This window comes from Mustela lutreola, chromosome 13 (genome assembly GCF_030435805.1).
Source record: "Mustela lutreola isolate mMusLut2 chromosome 13, mMusLut2.pri, whole genome shotgun sequence".
NCBI lineage: Eukaryota > Metazoa > Chordata > Mammalia > Carnivora > Mustelidae > Mustela > Mustela lutreola.
The window spans coordinates 14898539-14914842 of NC_081302.1; the positions used below are offsets into that span (position 1 = coordinate 14898539).

At 44.1% G+C, this 16304-nt stretch overlaps 1 pseudogene; it reads left to right on the forward strand.

The window, feature by feature from the left end:
• The first annotated feature begins 1177 nt into the window (after nt 1-1177).
• On the forward strand, nt 1178-1297 carry LOC131814254 (U4 spliceosomal RNA; annotated as a pseudogene).
• The last annotated feature ends 15007 nt before the right edge of the window (nt 1298-16304 follow it).

The following is a 16304-nucleotide window of genomic DNA, read 5'->3' on the forward strand; positions in this document are numbered from 1 at the left end:
TAAAAAGGAAACTCTGGTTAGACCAAATAACAATCTGTTCCCACCAGAAATTCCAAAATCAGCATTCATTAACACTGTGCATGCATTAAACTATTGGTCTATTGGCATTCATGAACCAATGTTGGTGGGAAAATCTTAATAAGGTCACGAAAAGTGCCGACCTTTCTTGTCTCACCTGCCCAAAGTATAATCCACGGGAAAGTGTCCATATAAACAGTTTGGATTTCATACAACTTCCCCCTTTCATGGATAAATATGTCTTAGTCCATTGTTTGTATGTTTTCTCACTGGACCAAAGCTTTCTCTTACAGAGACTCAATGCCGCTTCTGTTAGAAAACATTATCCCTACTCAAAGAATCCCTCTCAAACTTCATAGCGATCAGGGAACCCATTTCATTGGTCACATGCTTCAACAAGTTTGTGCTGTTTGGCTGGTTTTACACCACCTTCATTGTGCGTATCGTCCTCAGTCCTCAGGGTTAATCAAACACACTAATGGCCCTATTAAACGGGCCAAGTTTGTAGACTGCCAAATATGTTGGCCTAAACTGCTGCCATTGGTCCTTCTAGATCTCAGACCTACCCCTTGGGAACTCATAAACTCTCACCCACTGAGATAGCCATGGAGTGTCCAGTATACTTGGCTCCTGCTTCTTTTGACTTAAGTTGATAAAGGAGATATATTTCAATAGTGTAAAGGTCTAATTGCTTCTATTAAATGTAGCTATACCTTGGGAGAGCAATCTTCACAGTGCACACCTGGGAGACAGATGACCTTAAGCATCGTATCTTGCAACTGTTAGAAGAAATACCTCCAGAGAAACTCTTCAACCTCACTGGAAGGGTCCTTTTTCAGGAACTGGTAACCAACCCTTGTGCTGCCGAACTCCAGGGTAGAGACTCTTGAAATCACAAAACACCTCTAAAGAAAGCACCTAATCCTGACTGAACCCGCACGCCTTCTGGTGTCCTGAAAGCAAAGATTTACCAGAACTGAAGCAGATGACATCTGACAAGACCCTTCCCCAAGATGTTCAGACCAGGCCTGTATACTTTTTTCTCGCTGTTGTTTCTCTCTTTCTCTCGTGGGAAGACAATGCCTCTGTCTGCATTTCCTAAGCCCCTGTGAAACGGGAAAATCTTTTGATTATGGCCTTTTGGAAACAGCCTCCTCCTAGCTTTGCGCAGTGGCAGTATCGTAGCCAATGAGGTTTATCCGAGGCACGATTATTGCTAATTGGAAACAGCCTCCTCATGATCCTAAGACAAATTAATTTTTCATTGCTTTTTCTGAAGGTAAGAAGGTCCAGAATTCACAAGTCTTCTTTCATCTGAACTATTTTTTAAATAAAGGTTTTGTTTATTTATTTGAGAGAGAGAGAGTAAGAGAGAGAACATGAGCAGAGGGGAGAGGGAGAAGCAGACTCCCCACTGAGCAGGGAGCCCCATGCACGGCTTGGTCCTAGGACCCTGGGATCAATACCTGAGCTGAGCTGAAGGCAGATGCTCAACCGACTGAGCCAGCCAGGCACCCTGAACTGTTTTTTAAAAATATTTTATTCACTTATTTTTAGAGAGAGAGAGAGAGAGAGTATGTGTGCAAGCAGCAGGGGAGGGGGGTAGGGAAAGGGGGAATCTTAGGCAAACTCCATGCTGAGTGCAGAGCCCAACTCAGAACTCAATCTCAAATCCCATGAGATGAAGCCTGAGCCAAAATCAAGAGTTGGACGCTCAACCGACTGAGCCACCCAGGTGCCCCTCATCCCAACTGGGAACTGACTTTGAATTCTTATCCAAATGCATGGTCTCTGAATTTGCAACCTAATACTAGCTGTATTAGCAATAACACATTTAGTTCCAAACACTCATTTTGAGATAGCAATGGTGTTTTAAGATGTGTTTGGAATTTTAAGACATTTCGCCCTCTGCAAAATATTCATCAACCTCTGCTTTATATTTGTACCTGCACTATTCCTTCCTAGAAGGACTTGGTTATCTCCTTCAGTGTGTGCTTGCAATACTCGCTATTTTGCTTTCACACCTGCTTTACACAGAGACTTCCGGGCGTGACTATGGTTTGCCTTCGCAAGGAGAACCTTTCTCCCGTGTCAGAGTAAGTGCCAATAAATATTTCAGTTGGCCACTTTCAGACTTAGAGTCCTAGTTTAGAACCATCACCCAATTGGGAATTACGCTACATCTTCTGTTTTTATGTATCATAATTTAAGTTTTGTATTTTATTGCCTGTCAAACTTGTTTTAAAGAAGTAAAGCAATGTGGGGCGCCTGGGTGGTTCAGTGGGTTAAGCCGCTGCCTTCTGCTTGGGTCATGATCTCTGGGTCCTCGGATCGAGCCCGTCATTGGGCTCTCTCCACAGCGGGGAGCTTGCTTCCTGCCCTCTCTGCCTGTCTCTCTGCCCACTTGTGATCTCTGTCCAATAAATAAATAAAAAAAAAAGAAATAAAAGCAATGTGCTCTTGAAGGTGATGTTGACTCAACACTGAGGTGGTCCCCAACACTTATGGCCTTGAGAAGATACAGATTTTTAGATGGAAAGTTCCTAAGATTTTTCTCTCTCCTCACCCTCCTGGTTACTCAAACATGGCCTTAAGTAATTTACAGCACCTCTGCACTTTCCTCCTGCCATAAGATAGGAAAACCAGGAAAGGTCCTTCTTGTCACTAAGGGACAAAACCACTAAATATAAAGAACTTGACTATTCATTAGAGAGCCTTTCAAGGAAATATTTTGATTAAAAGGGAGAAATGTGAAAATTAATAAAAGGAAATCTTGTTTAGAATGGAGTTGGGAGGCTGTCACCCGGAGTGCCCTTGCCTTCTCGCTCCTTGTCAATGGCCGACCCAACAGGGAGAGACACACCTTGCTCTGGATACTACTTTGCTCCCGCTGCAGGAGGAAAGAAGGCTTTCCTCCTCCCCTGGCAACAGCTGAGCCAATGGGAGGCTGTCGCAGCACAGCCAATCAGAAGCCCCCATATGGAACTCCCAATTCACACTAATGGGTTTTCCTTTTTTTTTTTTTTTTTTTTAATGTATTTGTTTCAGAGAGGGAGAGAGTGAGCACAAGCCGCGAGAGCTGCAGGCAGAGGGCCTAGAAGCAGGCTCCTCGCTGAGTAAGGAGCCCAACTGCAGGGCTCCATCCCCAGACTCCGGGATGATGGCCTAAGCGGAAGGCGGCCCCTTAAACCACTGAGCCCCCCAGGCATCCTCATGGACTTTTCTTTTGTATCAGGCCTTCTCAGCCTCCTGTTTTCCTCTTTAAAAGACTGTCTCCTGGGGCACCTGGGTGGCTTTGCCACCTCTGCCTTGGGCTCGGGTCATGATCTCAGGGTCCTAGAATCAAGCCCCGCATTAGGCTCTCACTCAGCAGGGAGCCTGCTTCCCCCTGTCCCTGTGCCTGCTGCTTTGCCTACCTGTGATCTCTCTCTCTGTATCCAAAAAAAAAAGACTGTCTTCTGCTTTGTTTTGGGGACTTGCCTGTGGCTTTGCTGTAGCTTGCTTGTGCTGGATTGCAACTTTTCTGCTAGTCCCAAATAAACTCATCTTCGCTGGTGAGAGAACTCACAGTTTTGTTTTTAAGGCTAACATTGTACACCAGCTCTTGTCAGTGCATGGATTGGAGGCTTCTGGAGAAGGCGGCAGAGGGAGATGTTAATTCCCTGGGACTCCTGGCTTGCCTCCTGCTTGGGCAGAGCTGACTCGGGTGACAGAGAAAGTCCTTGGCCATGGCTGCAGGAAGTCAGTGTCCTGCGAACTGGGACAGGCCCAGGGCTGCTGGGCAGGTGCGGGCAGCATCTACGACACCGTCTTATTAGAGATTGGCCACCAAATAGTCCACATTGCCGATGAATATGTTCTCAAGAACTCCACGCCTGTAATTATTTCTTTTCTGTTCCTCCTCACAGCAGAGTTTCTCAAAGGAGTTGTGTATAATCACGGTCTCCACACCTTCACATGCCATCTCTCAATACGTTTGTGTGGGGTTTCTGTCTCCTTCTCTTTGAAGTGCTGCTTTAATTTTCCAAAATGCCCCACCTTGCCCAATCTCATCATTACTCCTCTGTCCTCAATTTACTAGCATCTCAAAAGCATGCATTCCAGCCTTTCCTTCTAGAAACACAGTCCTCATGTTCGTGACCACATCTTTGTCCCCTTCAGTCTCCTTGGGTGGGTTCTCTGCCTGGAAATGTCGGAGGGCCTCAGAGCTCAGTCTGCCTTCCCTCCATTAGTTTTTTGGTTTGTTCCCATCTTATTTCTTTAACAAACATTCTTAAGTAAATCTAGGCAAATGTCATCATTTTATATAATCTGCTTGGGATATATGTACATTTTTTAAAGTAAAATTTTGTGGATTTTTTAGTATTCTTGAAATAGTTTGTATTTAAAGAAGAGGAAACTTTCACAAATTGTTTGGGAACATTCATGAAGCTATTAGGAAACCAAAGCACATTACAATGACATTCACTTTTCCAGCTGTCATTCCTCAGGCAATTTCTTTCTTTCTTTTTTTAAAAGTTTTATTTATTTATTTGAGAAAGAAAGAGAACACATGTGCAGGGGGGCAGGGGGAGAAGCAAAGGGAGAGGAACAGACTCTCTTCTGAGCCCAGAGCCCGCAGGGCTGAGATAATGACCTGAGCCAAAATCAAGAGTTGGACCTTCAACTGAGCCACGCAGGCGTCCTTCTTCAGACAATTTCAGTCACAAAGAAGACAACTGAGACCAAGAAGCATCTAAATTGCCAAAATTATCTGCCCGAGCTAATAATTATTCCTAGCAGAGATCCTCAGATCCTTACTTAAAGCCTAGTAAATCTTAGGGAAGGGAGAAGAGATAAAAATATGAGAAAAACAGGAATGTAACTTTAAAGAGTTAAATGGCTTTTATTAAATATGTGTAAGTAAACCCATAAAACCCTACACCTGTGTTTCATTAGGCCTTAATAGTACTGTACCAAATGGAGTAATAATGCATGCTTCTAATGATTTCAAATAAGAACATTTGTTGGGGCGCCTGGGTGACTCCATCGCTTAAGTGACAGACTCTTGGTTTCAGCTCTAGTCATGATCTCAGGGTCGTGAGATTGAGATCGCACTCAGGCTCCTGTGTGGAGTCTGCTTGGGGACTGGCTTTCCCTCTCCCTATGCCCCTCCCCCTGCTCTCTAAAATAAATAAATAAATCTTTAAAAAAATAAGAATAAAAAATAACCTTTGTCATTCTGTCTCACATACCTTTAGAAGGGCATCAACAATGTATTTTAGAATAATGCCCATTAAAATTAACATTTTTGTTTTAATATTGAAACATTATGCGCTTCATTTTTGTTGCTCAGATTATAGTAAAAGCTTTAACCCGAAAGTGTGACTCTACAGATAACAGTTTCATTTTCCTCCCATATAACAAATATATTATTTATATATTTATTTTATTCCAAGTTACATAAAAAGCTTCTGTTTTTTACTATGTTTGAGGCATTATTTTAAGTGCATTACAAATAGGAACCCATGTATTCCTCATCATTTTATTAAATTAAAGATTTTATTTATTTGTTTGACACAGAAGGAGAGAGAGAGAGCACAAGCAGGGGGAGCAGCAGGCAGGGGGAAAGGGAGAAGCAGGTTCTCCCCTGACTGGGGAGCCTGATGTGGGCGGGGCTCGATCCCAGGACCCTGGGATCAGGACCTGAGCTGAAGGCAGACACTTAACCTACTGAGCTACCCAGGTGTCCCTAGAACTTCATTTAGATGCAACTTGCTACTTTTATCCGTACAGCTTCTCCCAGAGTGCAATTGAAAGGGCAACCAAAGAGGAGGAAGGGAAGTCTCCCCTCAGGAAACAAAAAAGAATTCCAAAACTTCTTTATGTATAGAAAGTACTTCAGCTTTTTTATATCCCTGAATGTCCTACAATGTATCTGAATATCCAGAACGATTGAACATTAATAATAGACAATGCAAATTAATCTTATAAATGTATTTCTTCAAATTCTACGTCTCTTAGTTTAACTAAAGCCGCCTTTAAAAAACTGAAAAAAAATTTTTTAATGGAGGAAAAAATGGATCCTGTGATGTAATTGGCAAGGGTTGGAAAGAAGATGATGATGATAACTTTGGTGTTGTTTCACAAATTATTTTTCAAAAATAGACAGGACAAACACTATGTCTGGCTTTCTAATTTCTGATTGCGTCAAAGAAAGTTGTATCTCTATCAGATGATGTATAAGCCTATGAATTTCTCTAAGGGATCATTGAATATTTTATTAATATGTAATATCAATCTATAACTTTATTTATTTAAGAGAGAGAGACAGAGAGAGTGAGAGAGAGCACACACTGGGAGAAGAGGGAGAAGCAGACTCCCTGCTGAGCAGGGAGCCCGACAAGGGGCTTGATCCCAAAACCCTGGGGAAAAAAAATCTCTCCATTTCCTGTTCTATTATTACACTTGACCTTTTATTCACTAATAATTTTTCTAAATTTATTCACTAATAATTTCACTAATAATTATTGAACTAATATTCACTAATATTTTACCAGTATTTCATAGGCTTTTTTCTTTTTCTTTCTTTTTTGAGGGGAAGGTACAGAGATTTCCTATACAGCCCCTCTTACACATACAGAGCTCCCCCGACCCGCATCCTGTCCTAGAGTGGTGCGTTAGTCACAGGAGGAACGCACACTGACATGGCACGGTCACTCAAAGTCTCTAGTTGACTTTAGGGTTCATTCTTGGTGTTGTGCATTGTACGGGCTTCAACAACTGTGTAATGACGTCTCCACCACTATGGTGTGGTACGGAGCCTTTTCCCTGTGCCCCGCCTATTCACGCCCCTCCCCCCCAACCTACACGCTCTGCCAACCACTGATACTTTTACTGTCTCCATAGTTTTACCTCCCTGAGAATGTCATACAGTGAGACCCATCCAGTCCGTAGCCTTTGCAAACTGGCTTCTTTCACTTATGTGCATTTAAGTTTCTTCCATGTCATTTCATGGCTCGCTAGCTCACTTCTTTTCAGTGTTAAATCATACTCTGTTGGCTGGATGTACCACAGTTTGTTTCTCCGTTCGCTTACTGAAGGACATATTGGTTGCTTTCAACTTTGGGCAATTACGAATAAGGATGCTAGAAGTGTTTCTAAGATTTAAAAAAAATTCTCACCCTTGAGAATGAAACCTATGCTCCACCAGCATACTTCCAATATGTATCCAAAGCAGATCGAAGAGGCACCACCCTTGGCCCACTTCATGATTTCTCCCTCTTTGCCTTAATTGCATTATTGCTAGTTAATGTTAGCATATTAATTTTCTCCATCTGCCATTTACTTATATTAAACATTGCAGGAAAATATAATAAAACACTCAAATCGATCTGCAAACAAGTGTTTTCATTTATAGTGCAGAAATGGTTGTTTTATAGCAACTGAGCAAGTTGGTAGGCAGGAATGGATGGCAGTGTTTGCTATTCGGTCACTGGACCAAAGTACAAATTTCAAATGAGAAAGGTGGTTTTAGGGGGCGCCCGAGAAGCTCAGTCGGTTGAGCATCCCACTCTTGGTTTCGGCACAGGTCACGGTCTCAAGGTCATGAGCTCAAGCCCTGCACTGAGTTCTGTACTCCACAGGGAGTCTGCTTGAGATTCTTTCCCTCTTCCTCTCCTGCTCACATGTGTGCTCTCTGTCTCTCAAATCAATCAATCAATCAATCAATCAATCTTTAAAAAGAAACAAGAAATAAAAAATGCTTTGAGGGTAGCAGAGTAAAGTTAGAGGTTCCATAGCACTCGCAGATAGAGGCTAGAAGGAGCCGGTCTGGCTGTTTTCGGTTGACAAGTGAAGACTTAAGCAGTCTGGCTGTCGAAGAATGAAAAATTGCACACGTACACCCCAGTTGGTGAAACAGGTAGTAACTTCTGGGCTAGAATTTGGTCTCAGTTTAGAGAGCGGCATCTCTTCCTGGGTACCAGCAAACCGTACCACATAGTTTGATTCTGAACTTGGCTGAGATACCTGACGTGGGTTACATATGTCCTTACAGACCAGCTTATCTGAAAAGGTGGCATACTGATGAGGGAGCAGGAGGCTGGCGGAGGACAAAGCAAAAGCTGGCGCCTTGCACCCCCCCTCACCTACTCCCCTCCATATGTGTAGCATTCCTCAGGCACCCCTGACTGCCATAAAACGATAAATAGTTAACTTGCAGAGATCACAGTCCTGCAAGGCAGGAGTCTCCGTTGGTTTGCAAATATCCTTGAGATTTACAAACAAAGAAGTTACCTTATCAATAGCCCAATTTCCAAAGACACAGAACTCAGTTCCTCAAGCCCTAATGTCACCCTCCCCTCCATAAAAAAACCGAAGGAGGCGGAGGTAGAAGGAAAAGTAAATAAAGTTAAATTTCTTCTAAACCTAAATCTCATTAACAAGGATGCTTGATAGCAGGAATGTAACATTCCACCAGGAGACTCCCAATTGTCTTTACTTGATAGTAACCAGGCCTTCAATATCCTGATAGTATTCTTTGCCCCAATAGCCCTTCTGAACACCCCTTTGTCCTCACCTACCCAACTCCTGTGTACATAACCAGCCACTCCTCACAACCCAGGGCAGCAGCTCTTCTTGCCTACAGGTCTTGTCCCCGTGCTTTAATAAACCACCATTTTGCACCAACGACGTCTTAAGAATTCTTTCTTTAGTCGTCGGCTCCGAACCTCCTCACCCCACCGAACCTGACTTAGGTTCAGGGACTTCATCAATACCAGGCTTTCTTAGCAAAGCTACCAGCCTTGGGCTAAAGGCCAGCTGTCCCTTTTCACTGGCTTCTTATCCCCAGCTGCAAGTTTAATCTCATTTCCTCCTTCTTGCTGACTGTGGTCAGTGGTAAAATAACCATTACCAGGAAGAATGTAGTGAAATCCACTTTAGGAGGTAGGAAACAAAAAAGAAAAAGAAAAAAATCATCTCACTCACCAGGGCTCAGGCAGAGTCAGCTGATAGGAATACAGAATCTATAGTTGAGTCAACGAGTGCTGTGAAAATGAATCAATATTCAAGTCAAAGACATGGCTGATCCCAAGTCCATCGATGAGGTGTAAGCATGTGATTACCATGGGCGAGAAGTGAAAGCGGAAAAACGGGGAGCCGAGGGCAGCATCCTGTCTGCGAGGATCCCTGGCCACTTCTCTGTTGCTTTTACCACTGTTCTTCAGATGCGCCTCTTGCAAGATCTGCTTCCACTGCGGCCTCTGTGCAGAGCCTGCGATATACCAGTTACCTGTCCCCGGCATAACTGTCCCTTCACTTACTCCTTCCAGGCTCTTCCTTTATGTAGATCTGAGTTTCTTTTCTTTTCTTTTTTTTTTTTTTTTTTTTTAAGATTTTATTTATTTGCCAGAGAGAGAGAGAGAGAGCAAGCACAGGCAGAGAGAGTGGCAGGCAGAGTCAGAGGGAGAAGCAGGCTCCCTGCGGAGCAAGGAGCCCAATGTGGGACTCGATCCCAGGACGCTGGGATCATGACCTGAGCCGAAGGCAACTGCTTAACCAACTGAGCCACCCAGGCGTCCCTAGATCTGAGTTTCTGACCTCCATGATTTTCCTTCTCTCGAGAGAACGTCCTTTAACATTATTTTTTGTTTGTTTTGTTTTTGCAAGGCAGGTCTACGGGCAACAAAATGCCTCCCTTTTCATTTGTCTGAGAATGTCTTTATTTCACCCTTGCTCCTGAGAGACCGTTTCTCAGGGCCCAGAGGTTGGTGCTTTGTCTCTCTCAGCACTTACCATCGGCACTCCCCTCTCTTGGTTTGCGTGGTTCCCGAGAAGCTGGGTGTAATTCTTACCTTTGTTTCTTCTAGACGCAAGATTTGAGCATTCTGGTCTATTTGAAAAATGGTTCCTTTTCCCTTCACCCCTACGGGAAGCCCTAGGGGGTGTCTCTCTGCTGTGAACTGTAGGGACCTGGTCAAATGAAGGAAATCTCACAATATTGTGGGGTTCCCTCCATGACTGGGTCCCCCTGGATTTTTTGACTTTCAGGCTTGTGCACGCTGAGCCTCCAGCAGTTAATCAGCTACTGTTCAGGTCCCTTCCCTGCCCCTTCCGGCCAGGGGAGCCTGCGTATCCAGGATAGTTATGTTATAATGTTCTCCCCATTCTGGGGAGGGGTGGTTTGCTGTGTGTCCTCCCCTCTCTTAAGGATCCGAAAAGAGTTCTCTCTCTTGTCTTTGTCTAAAGCTGCTTTCTCTCCCTACGTTATACTATGTAACGACGTAGATTTTTAATTTTAATTTCGGATTGTTGGTATTTTGCTCGCAGATTTACACAAGCCTGGTTCCTTGGCTTTCATGTTTCAGCTCAAGTCTGTCCTTTGAGCAGTGTTCCTAACTGCCCAATGTAAATCCGCTCGCCAGCCATCTCCAAGCACTCTCGTTCGCTGCTGATTTTCCCTCCTAGTCTTCATCAAACCTGAAATTATCTTGCTCATTCATTTACTTACTTGCTACCTTACTGTTTACTGTCTATCTTCTACACTTGACCCTCAGTACTTTGAAGGGTATCTGATGTACAGTAGGTGTGCACTCATTTAAAGTGATTCATGATTGATTGATGATAGATGATTGACTGATTTTAAAGATTTTTTTTGAGGGGGGAGGGGCAGAGGCAGAGGGAATGAGAATCTCAAGCAGACTCACTCTGAACACGGAGCCTAGGTGGGGCTAGATCTCAGGACCCTGAGATCGTGACCCCCAGCTGAAACCAAAAATCCAACATTAAACCAACTAAGCCACCAAAGTGCCCCCAAATGCGGTATTTCCTTTTAAAAAATCTGTGGTGGTTTGATAGGTGAGAGCAGATACATGGATATATTTATATTTATATTATTTTTTAAGATTTTATTTATTTATTTGAAGGGAAGAGAGAGGAAGTAAAAGAGAACATAAGTGTGAGTGTGGGGGGAGGGGCAGAGGGAGAAGCAGACTCTTCGCTGAGCAGGAATGAGGGGAGCAGGGGTGAACCATCCACGTGCCCCAAGTATTTCATTACTATTAAGAAAGTTCTGGGCGCCTGGGTAGCTCAGTGGGTTAAGGGTCTGGCTTCGGCTCAGGTCATGATCCCAGGGTCCTGGGCTCGAGCCCCACATCCAGCTCTCTGCTTGGAGGGGAGTCTCCTTTTCCCTCCCCACTCCCCACTTGTGTTCTCTTTCACTCTCTCTGAGCCAAAGGCAGAGGCTTTAACCCACTGAGCCACCCAGGTGCCCCAATAAATAAAATTTTTAAAAAAGTTCTGAAACCTAAGGATGCCTTCTTTTTACAAAGTAGAGTACTTTCAAGGTCATTTGTAAAACAGCACCAATCTTATTCATTTGCTTTCTAGGTAGGACAGCAGTGAGTGTTGTTAGAGCCTATCCATTGGTTACAGCAATGCTGTCCACAGAAATACACAGTGAGCCACATCTGTGATTTTAAGTTTTATAGTTGTCACTTTAAAAAGGTAAAGAGGAGGGGCGCCTGGGTGGCTCAGCGGTCAAGCGTCTGCCTTTGGCTCAGGTCATGATCCCAGAGTCCTGGGATGGATCCCACATTGCGTTGGGCTCCTTGCTCCGCGGGGAGTCTGCTTCTCCCTTTAAAAAAAAAAAAAAAAAGTAAAAAGAATGAGAGAAATTGAAACCAGTATGAGCAAGGTATTTTTAAATCAGTGTGTCCAAAATACTACTGATGAGGAAGTGGAAGGCCAGCAGCAGCCGACACACAAGCTGACCCCCCGACTGTCCCGCCTCCCCACTCCTGGGTGGGGATATGGGTGTTACTCTTCCAGGACACTTCCAGCTGCCATACTGTTAATGACTCGCTAGAGGGAAAACCAGACTTAGCTTGATACTAGCAAGGCCGCCAGCATCCTGAGGGTCTACCTCCTTCAAACCCATAGTATAAAATTAATTGCTCTAAGTGCAGCTCTCTTTTTTGGGGGAAGATTTTATTTATCTATTTGACAGAGAGAGAGCGCGAGCTGGCGTGTGTCTGAGAGCACAAACAAAGGGAACAGGAGAGGGAGAAGCAGGCTTCCTGCTGCCCAGGACCCTGGGATCATGACGCAACCTGAAGGCAGAGGCTGAACTGACTGAACTACCCAGGTGCCCCTCCAGTGCAGCTCTTTCTGCCCTGGGTCCTGTGCCCATGCTTTCATAAAATCACCTTTTTGCACCAAAGACACCTCAAGAATTCTTTCTTGGTTGTCGGTTCTGGACAACACCTACATTCAAAACTATATCATTATCATTTCAGTATGTAACAAATGTAAGAAGTCATAAAGGAGATGGTAAATATTTGTTTGTAGTCTTTGAAAGTGTTTATTTTTTTTTACACATACAACACATCTCAATTTGGATGACGTGCATTTTAAGTCTTCAGAATCCTCGTGTGAAGAGTGCTGTTCTGTTGGACAACCCAGGGGTTACGGTGTCTTCGTTTGGGTTCTCACCATAGCACACCTGAGGTGAAGACTTGAGTGGGTGTAGTTTATTTTGGAGGTGATCCCAGAAAAACATTTGTAGGGAATGGAGAAGTGAGACAGAGAAAGGATGAGGCCAACCAGGGGTGTCTAAGCAGGCACACCGGGGCTTACAGCTGGGCGCCATCCTGCTAGACAGCAAGGGCAGACAATATTTCAGCTGTCAGACGAGGAGGCTGGAGCAGTCATCTACCTGGTCCCCATCATTTGGGGGTCGATTACAGGGTCCTGGCTTGCCTTGCAAATGGGCCCAATGTGCTTCTGTAGCCAGAAAAAGACCTTGAAGCAGAAAAAGCTGCCTTTGACTTGGAGATGTGACAGAGACTATGATGGAGAGCGATAGCTCCTGTTACGACACTAAGGATCCTATCAGCTTCAGGAACCCCAAAGATGCGACAGCACCAGGACTGTCCTTCAGATTACTCTTCTTACTTTCTTCTTTCTTTTTCTTTTTTTTAATTTTAACTCATCTTTCTCTTAGGTATCCCTACTTCCTGGAACACCACTTCTTGGCACACAGTTGGTGTTTACTAAATAATTGTTGACTGTGTGACCTTCCCATGGATACCTGCTTTATTCTTTCAGGCCTCTCCACGTATGTGGGAGGCATGGCTACCAGCAGATATGGGTCATATCTTTTTAACTCCCTGATCATAAAAGGAAAGTGAGGTTTTCTTTTTCTAGCTCCAGGAGGGGAAAAAATCTCAAGAGAAAAAGCCGGTTGACTGGTTTGGGCCATGAACTTGTCTCTGGGCCCATCCCTTTGGCCATGACCATAGCGTGTTATGACTGGCTAAATTTGAGTTGGGCGTCCACCCCTGAGGATATGGAGGTGGCGACTTACTAGAAGGGGGACCCATGGAGCAGTTGTGCCCTGCTGTGTATGCCCACTGGGGTATGTTTAAAGGGCGGATGCCGTTTGTCCCATATTTCTTGGGAGAAAAATGTTTCAGGAGCAGCTCTGTCTTAGCTGGGCCATTTTATTTTTTATTTAAAAGATTTTATTTATGCATTTGAAATAGAAAGGTACAGAAAGAGCATGAGCAAGGGGAGAGGCATAAGGAGGGGGAGGAGCAGACTTCCTGCTGAGCCAGGAGCCCTATGTGGGGCTCGATCCCGGGACCCTGGAGATCATGACCTGAGCAGAAGGCAGACACTTAACCGTCTGAACTGCACAGGTGCCACCCAGCTGGGCCATTTTAGTACTGTATTATTAGCGAGTCTACCTACTACAGATTTCACACTTGACGCTTTGGGTATTTGAGAGGGATCCCAAGGACCATCTAGTAATTTGTAGTTTGTAAAAGCACAAATTCGCATTATGTCTCTGAGGTTTGGGAATAAATCACCAAGTAGGAGACGGAGTCTCCCTCTAGATGTCCACTATCCCTCCTCAATAGTCAATGGTGGACTCCACTCACTCAGCGTAAGATTTTCAATGTTATAATTGTTATATGTTAATATAACATGTAATTAATATAATATAATGTTATAATTTCTGTGTTACAGCATGCATCCGTGTCCTTCCTTAAATAATATTCCATTGTGTGTAAGACCACATTTTATTTATCCGCTCCTCGGTTGGTGAGTTGATGGACATTTGGTTCTCAATCCCCCCGACCCCAACATATATTTTTTGGCTTTTATGAATAGTGCTGCTTAGGATATTTGTATTTAAGTTTTTGGTTTTGTATTTTAAGTTTTGAGATACATGTTTTCATTTATCTTGGGTAGGGAGTGTTGGGGTATGTCATTGAAAAGACCTGAGCTGCGCCCCAGCAATCGGAGTCTGCTCACCCACTTCTTTGTCCTTGGAATGTGGGCTCCGCTTGCTTTTTTCCACTTGCTTTTTGAACACTGAAAATCTGCCAGAGGCTGCCCCGAGGACGTAGTCCTGATGTAATGATGTGGTGTTGAGAAAACTTGTTTGTTCTATGTGAGTGAAGCTAGTTAAGATTTGCCTGGTTTCGGGGGGCGGGCGGGATGCCTGGGTGGCTCAGTTGGTTGAATGACTGACTTTAGCTCAGGTATAGTCCTGGAGTCCTGGGATCGAGTCCCGCATCAGGCTCCCTGCCTAGCAGGGGGTCTGCTTCTCCCTCTGACCTTCCCTCCTCATGCTTGCTCTCTTTCAAATAAATAAAATCTTAAGAAAAAAAAATTTGCCTGATGGGGTGTGGGGTTGCTTTTGTCTTGCTGTCCCCGCAAGACAAGCCTTGTATGTAAGTTCTCTTCACATGCGATCACTGCTGCCTTCCAGCTGGAATGACCTGCCTCTTTCTTGAGTCTGTCCCTGCCCTTTAAGTACAGCAGCCAATTTCAGATTACACGGCTGTGATGGTGGTGGTGGTGGTGGTGGGGGTCCTCTTGGGATGGTTCCAAACCCATGGCTATGAGGAGTGCAATTCCTGGGTAATGTCATTTTGCAGTTGTACATTTTTTTATCCCCACCAGCAACGTGTGAGGTTTTCAACTGCTCCACTTCCTCTCCAACTTTACTGCCTCTTTATAGTACTGAACTGTTTATTTAAGATCAACGAACGTATGCAGGTCAAGCTTTGCAAACTCTGTGCCTATGCCTGTCATATACCGAAAGGCATTCATTGAGCCAAAGGCATTTGTTGAAAGAATGAAACAAAAAATTAAAAAAAAAAAATTTTATGTATTTATTTGAGAGACAGAGGGCGCCTGGGTGGCTCAGTGGGTTGAGCCGCTGCCTTCGGCTCAGGTTGTGATCTCAGGGTCCTGGGATCGAGTCCCACATCGGGCTCTCTGCTCAGCGGAGAGCCTGCTTCCCTTCCTCTCTCTCTGCCTGCCTCTCTGCCTACTTGTGATCTCTCTCTGTCAAATAAATAAATAAAATCTTAAAAAAAGAGAAAAGAAAAGAAATAATTTATTTGAGAGACAGTATGAGATGGGGGAGGGTCGGAGAGAGAAGAAAACTCCCCGCTGAGCAGGGAGCTCCATGTGGGACTCCATCCCAGAACTAGAGCTCCGAGATCATGAGCCAAAGACAGATGCTTAGCGGACTGAGCTACCCATGCGCCCCCAAAAACCCCTTTTATTTGCATGCTGTCTTATGTTTCATGAAGTACACTTATGAGTTATGAGACTCATAGTAACTCTGTAGGAAGTAGGAAGCCTGGAGAATTTTGATTCCTGTTTTAGATCTGAGAAAAATAAGGGTCAGGAAGTTTAAGTAATGAAGGAAAAGTCTAGATCCTTGGTCTCCTGGCTCCAAATCTAATCTTCTCTCTACAATTCAACACTGGTTCTCAGTCAACCTTCTAAATACCATATTAGCTCACTGACAGGAAATAATGGTAAAAGGTTTCAAAAGATCTTAGTTTAAAAAACAACAACAAAAAACGAAAAACAAAAATCAGTAGAAGCTAAAGGGACAGGGTGTTTTTGGCAGTTGGGAGCCCTCTGTCATTCTGAGACTTGCAGGGGCTGGAGAGAGTGGCCTGGGGCAGGGGTGACAAGGGAAGTCATTAGGCTTCTAACTTTAGTGAGAGGTTTTCATTTTTTTTTTTTTTTAGATTTTTATTTATTTATTTATTTTTAAAGATTTTATTTATTTATTTGACAGACAGATCAGAATTAGACAGAGAGGCAGGCAGAGAGAGAGAGAGGAGGAAGCAGGCTCCCTGCTGAGCAGAGAGCCCGATGTGGGACTCGATCCCAGAACTCTGGGATCATGACCTGAGCTGAAGGCAGCGGCTTAACCCACTGAGCCACCCAGGCGCCCCTAGATTTTTATTTATTTATTTGAGAGAGCATGA